Source organism: Gouania willdenowi, chromosome 21 (genome assembly GCF_900634775.1).
Source record: "Gouania willdenowi chromosome 21, fGouWil2.1, whole genome shotgun sequence".
In the NCBI taxonomy this organism is placed as follows: domain Eukaryota; kingdom Metazoa; phylum Chordata; class Actinopteri; order Blenniiformes; family Gobiesocidae; genus Gouania; species Gouania willdenowi.
The window spans coordinates 38575249-38580916 of record NC_041064.1 but is presented as its reverse complement, the minus strand read 5'-3'; the positions used below and the strand labels follow the sequence as shown (position 1 = coordinate 38580916).

Here is a 5668-nt window from a genome sequence, read left to right as displayed (position 1 = left end):
ACTCTGTTACTTTACTGTAATACTTTTCTATACTACTACTATGATTACTTTACTGTATTACTTTACTACTACTATTATATACTTTACTATACTACTATATTACTTTACTATTACTACTCTATTACTTTTACTACTACTACTCTATTACTTACTGTATTACTTTACTACTACTATTATATTACTTTACTACTACTACTATATTACTTTACTACTACTACTCTACTATTTTACTACTACTACTCTGTTACTTTACTGTAATACTTTACTACTACTATTATATTACTTTACTACTACTACTCTATTACTTTACTCTATTATTTTACTACTACTACTCTATTACTTTACTACTACTACTCTATTACTTCACTGTATTATTTTACTACTACTACTATATTACTTTACTACTACTACTCTATTATTTTACTACTACTACTCTATTACTTTGCTGTATTACTTTACTACTACTACTCTATTACTTTGCTGTATTACTTTACTACTACTATTATATTACTTTACTACTACTACTATATTACTTTACTACTACGACTCTATTACTTGACTACTACTACTCTGTTACTTTACTGTAATACTTTTCTACGTATACTATTCCTTTACTACTACTACTATACTTTACTACTACTACTATATTACTTTACTACCACTACTATATCACTTTACTATATTACTTTACTACTACTGGGCGACCGTGGTTCAGGTGGTAGAGGGTCGTCTTCTGATCGAGAGGTTGGGGGTTCGATCCCAGTACCTGACTATGTGTGGAAGTGTCCTTGGGCAAGACACTGAACCCTAAGTTGCTCCCAGTGGTCGACTAGTGCCTTGCATGTCAGTCCTGTCCCACTGGTGTGTGAATGTGAGAGTGATTGGGTGAATGAGCTGATATGTAAAGAGCTTTGAGACTGTTTCAGTGGTGATAAAGCTCTATATAAATCATGTCCATTTACCATTTTACTACTCTATTACTTTACTCTATTACTTTACTACTACTACTATATTACTTTACTATATTACTTTACTACTACGACTCTATTAGTTTACTATATTGCAGTAGTAAAGTAATAAAACAGTTGATTTCTCTGTAACAGATGGAAAAAAGTGTCACAGCATGTTATTAATATTATTATTTTTATCAATAAATAATTATTATTATTAATATTATCTTATCATTATTATCAATAAACATTATTCAGATTATTATTATCAATAAATATTATTAATAATATTATTAATATTATTATAATTAACATTAACATGTTAATGATGACACACTGTTATATAACTAAGTATAAAAACATATTTTAAGGGACATATAATGAATTTGTGTAAAACAAAAATAACCACATGGTTTATTTGTTTGATTTGTTTTAAAGCGTAAGAAACCAAAGAACGAAGGTGTGTGTGAGCTCTGTCTGTAGCTCATACACTGACCTCTTCTTGTTCTGTGTTTCTGTGTTTCTGTGTGTGTGTGTGTGTGTGTGTTCCCTGTGCCCCCCACCCCAGCCCGGAGTCGTATCCCCCGCCCCAGCATGAGTCAGGGCTGTAGTCGTGACACCAGTCGGAGAGCAGTCGTGACACCAGCCCCGCCCGTGGCTTCACTCCTCTAGGTGAGTAAAGCCTGGTCACGCCCCCCCAGTCACGCCCTCTGATACCTACTGACCGTCTGTGTACTTCTCACTATGTGGTGTGTGGTGTGTGTGTGTGTTGTTGTGTGTGTGTGTGTGTGTTGTGTGTCTGTGTGTGTGTGTGGGTTGTGTGTGTCTGTGTGTGTGTGTCTGTGTTGTGTGTGTCTGTGTGTCTGTGTGTGTGTGTGTGTGTGTGTGTGTGTGTCTAATCCTACTCCTGCTGTTTCTAACCAGCCTCTCGTCGTCATTCCCGCTCAACGAGCGCTCTGTCCACGGCTGACCCTCACAGCCAGTCAGGTGACCTGCAAGCTCCGCCCACCCAGATCCCTGAGTTGCATGCTCCGCCCGCGTCCTGTGACGTAGAGGCTGTCAGTTTTCCCAGCATGCGTCACTCATCTTTGAGTGAAAGTCTGTGTTTGTGGAGTACCTGAAGGAAGTGTTGTGTAATCGTGTTGTGTAGTTGTGTTGTTGTGTTGTGTATTCCACAGACTGAACCTCATGCTTTAGTCGTTGTATTACTCTATGATGTGATGATGTTGTACAGTTGTAAATGTGTGGTTTGTGGGTCCTGATTTGCTTTCTTTCTATGATCAAAGGTTTCTGCGTTCTCTCCCTGTGGTGCATTATGGGAGCAGGCATTTATCAGGGTGTCATTGTTCACTAGCTGTGGTGCATTATGGGAGCAGGCATTTATCATGGTGTCATTGTTCACTAGCTGTGGTGCATTATGGGAGCAGGCATTTATCATGGTGTCATTGTTCACTTGCTGTGGTGCATTATGGGAGCAGGCATTTATCAGGGTGTCATTGTTCACTAGCTGTGGTGCATTATGGGAGCAGGCATTTATCATGGTGTCATTGTTCACTAGCTGTGGTGCATTATGGGAGCAGGCATTTATCAGGGTGTCATTGTTCACTTGCTGTGGTGCATTATGGGAGCAGGCATTTATCAGGGTGTCATTGTTCACTAGCTGTGGTGCATTATGGGAGCAGGCATTTATCATGGTGTCATTGTTCACTAGCTGTGGTGCATTATGGGAGCAGGCATTTATCAGGGTGTCATTGTTCACTTGCTGTGGTGCATTATGGGAGCAGGCATTTATCAGGGTGTCATTGTTCACTAGCTGTGGTGCATTATGGGAGCAGGCATTTATCATGGTGTCATTGTTCACTTGCTGTGGTGCATTATGGGAGCAGGCATTTATCAGGGTGTCATTGTTCACTTGCTGTGGTGCATTATGGGAGCAGGCATTTATCAGGGTGTCATTGTTCACTAGCTGTGGTGCATTATGGGAGCAGGCATTTATCAGGGTGTCATTGTTCACTAGCTGTGGTGCATTATGGGAGCAGGCATTTATCATGGTGTCATTGTTCACTTGCTGTGGTGCATTATGGGAGCAGGCATTTATCAGGGTGTCATTGTTTTCATTGCTGTGGTGCATTATGGGAGCAGGCATTTATCAGGGTGTCATTGTTCACTAGCTGTGGTGCATTATGGGAGCAGGCATTTATCATGGTGTCATTGTTCACTTGCTGTGGTGCATTATGGGAGCAGGCATTTATCAGGGTGTCATTGTTCACTTGCTGTGGTGCATTATGGGAGCAGGCATTTATCAGGGTGTCATTGTTCACTTGCTGTGGTGCATTATGGGAGCAGGCATTTATCAGGGTGTCATTGTTCACTTGCTGTGGTGCATGCAGGTTCTCCTCAAAGCTTTCTTTCTTTATTTGTATTTGGTAACGTTATCAGCTTTAACATTAGGAATAGTTCTCCAGGTTGTTTCCCTCCCATAACCTTTTATTCTCGTTAATAACTGTTGTTTTTGTCTTTTTCTGCTTCAGATCGTTATGGTTTGATTCACCAGGCGAGAATCTCTGCATCGGTTAATGCCATGAGGGTTCTCAACACGGGCACCGAGGTGGAGGCTGCGGTCGCTGATGCTTTGGTATGTTCACCTCATCTGTAGGGATGGATGTTAGCACAAAGCTAACAGCACCGCTAGAACGATACTTACGCCACTGCTAGAACAATTCAATTCAACTTTATTTGTATAGCGCAAATTACAACAAAGTCATCTCAATGCTCTTATCAAAATATAAAATTCATCCACATGAACAAGTATTTAGTGACAGTGAGAAGAAACAACTTCCTTTAACAGGAATAAATCTCTGTTAAAACCAGGTTCAGAGGTGGCAGCCATCTGCGTGGACTGGTTGTGGTTAGTGGACAGAAGGACCAACAGAACAGGATAGAGAGATAGAACATCAGAGTGTTCCAGACTAGAGCCGTGAACCACAGATCAGGAAGTGACATCATCAGCTTCACCTGAAACAGAGCAGAGAGAGAAGGACGAGGAGAAGACACTGACTGCAGAAAAATATGATACATTATTATCAGGTCATCATGTGTTGGTCTTGGGCCTCACTCCTAGTGCCTAGTCAGCACTTATTATAAAGATGATCAATCTCTTCCTGTTTATTGATTAGATAACAGTGACTCTAAGGTCTGTAAATGTTTATAGACGAGTCCATGTCTGCTCTAGTGTTTATGTTAACGCTATTATACAGTATATGCTTTAGTAAATAAGTAGGTTTAGAGTTTACCTTTAAAGGTAGAGAGTAGCAGCCTCCTGTAGTAAGACTGGGAGCTGGTTCTAAAGGGGAGGAGCCTGGTAGCTGAACGTTCTGCCTCCTGTTCTACTTCTAGACACTTTAGGAACTTCCAGAAGACCATCAGACTGAGAGCAGAGTGATCTACCTGGACGATAGGACACTAACAGGTCTCTATAGATATACAGGAGCTAGATCATGTAGAGCTTTGTATGTTAACAGGAGGATTTTAAACTAATGATGCTATTAGAATCCAACTGCTTTATTAAACCTGCACACAGGCCTGTTGTGGGTTTGTTGCTGTAAAACGTGCAGGTTCTCGTCTTCATGCGGTTCCCATTAAACTGTACGTGTCGATCAAAACTATCACTGAATCCACGCCTGTGCAGGTGTTTTATTGGTAACCTGTGTGGTGTGGCCGTGCATGAAGAAATGTCCTTATATGAGGGAGTCATACCCCATACTGTACATATATGTTACTGATAAAGAACCACAGTTACAATGTAAACATTTGATACTAGAGGGATTTATTCTGTTTCTGACAGGTTAGCATTATTTGTGATATTGTTGTGGTTATCTTATCTGCTAATTGTGTTACTTTTTTGTGTTGCTACACAAACCTACCTGTTGTACGATGCTAGTGGAGAAGGTTGGTGTCAGCGAACATTTATAGTTTTACAGTAAACACTAAGGGAGGATCAAAGGTGATATTTAATGTGTCGTCACTTTTCTTTAAGATCTTAACATTGAGTCTTAGTCTAAAAACATGTGTTGGACTTGATGTGTCTGTCCCGTGTGTGTTAGCATTAATGCGCATGCTAGTTGTAAATGTGCTAATTTAGCTTCAGCAGTAGAACTGTTCTCTGCTCCTTCTTTCATCTTTCCCTCTTGGTTGTTTCATATTTCAGCTTTTAGGAGACTCCAGGAACAAGGTAGTTTCTGCTTTTCTCTGACCTTGGTGTGACCTTGTAACATTTAGATGAACATGGAAATGGCTTCAGCCCCACCCGTAGTTCATCTTGTTCTCATCGCACGATGACTGTTTTCTTTTGATTGTTTTCAGTCATTGTTCTTCATTGATGCTGCATCTACTTCCTGTTTGTCTTGTGACTTCCTGTTTGCCTTGTGACTTCCTGTTTGCCTTGTGACTTCCTGTTTGCTGTCTGACTTCCTGTTTGCTGTGTAACTTTTGTTTTTTTCAAACATATAAAACAGTACAATACAAAAAGTGTAAATTCAACCACCAGGGGGAGACAAACAGAGGTACAGCTTCAGAGTAAAACATTGAAAATAACATCAATTAAAAGTCTTGATGCTTTCATGTTCGTGGAGTGTTTGATGTTTTTCACATATTGTTTGACTTCATTTTCCAAAATAAAAAGCAGTGGTTTCTGTTTTGTATAACGACATTTGTGAATG

The 5668-nt window shown here is 40.0% G+C and overlaps 1 pseudogene; it reads left to right on the top strand.

The window, feature by feature from the left end:
• Window positions 1–5314, top strand: part of LOC114455721 (CLIP-associating protein 2-like) — a 9252-nt pseudogene extending 3938 nt beyond the window's left edge.
• Window positions 5315–5668: the final 354 nt, after the last annotated feature.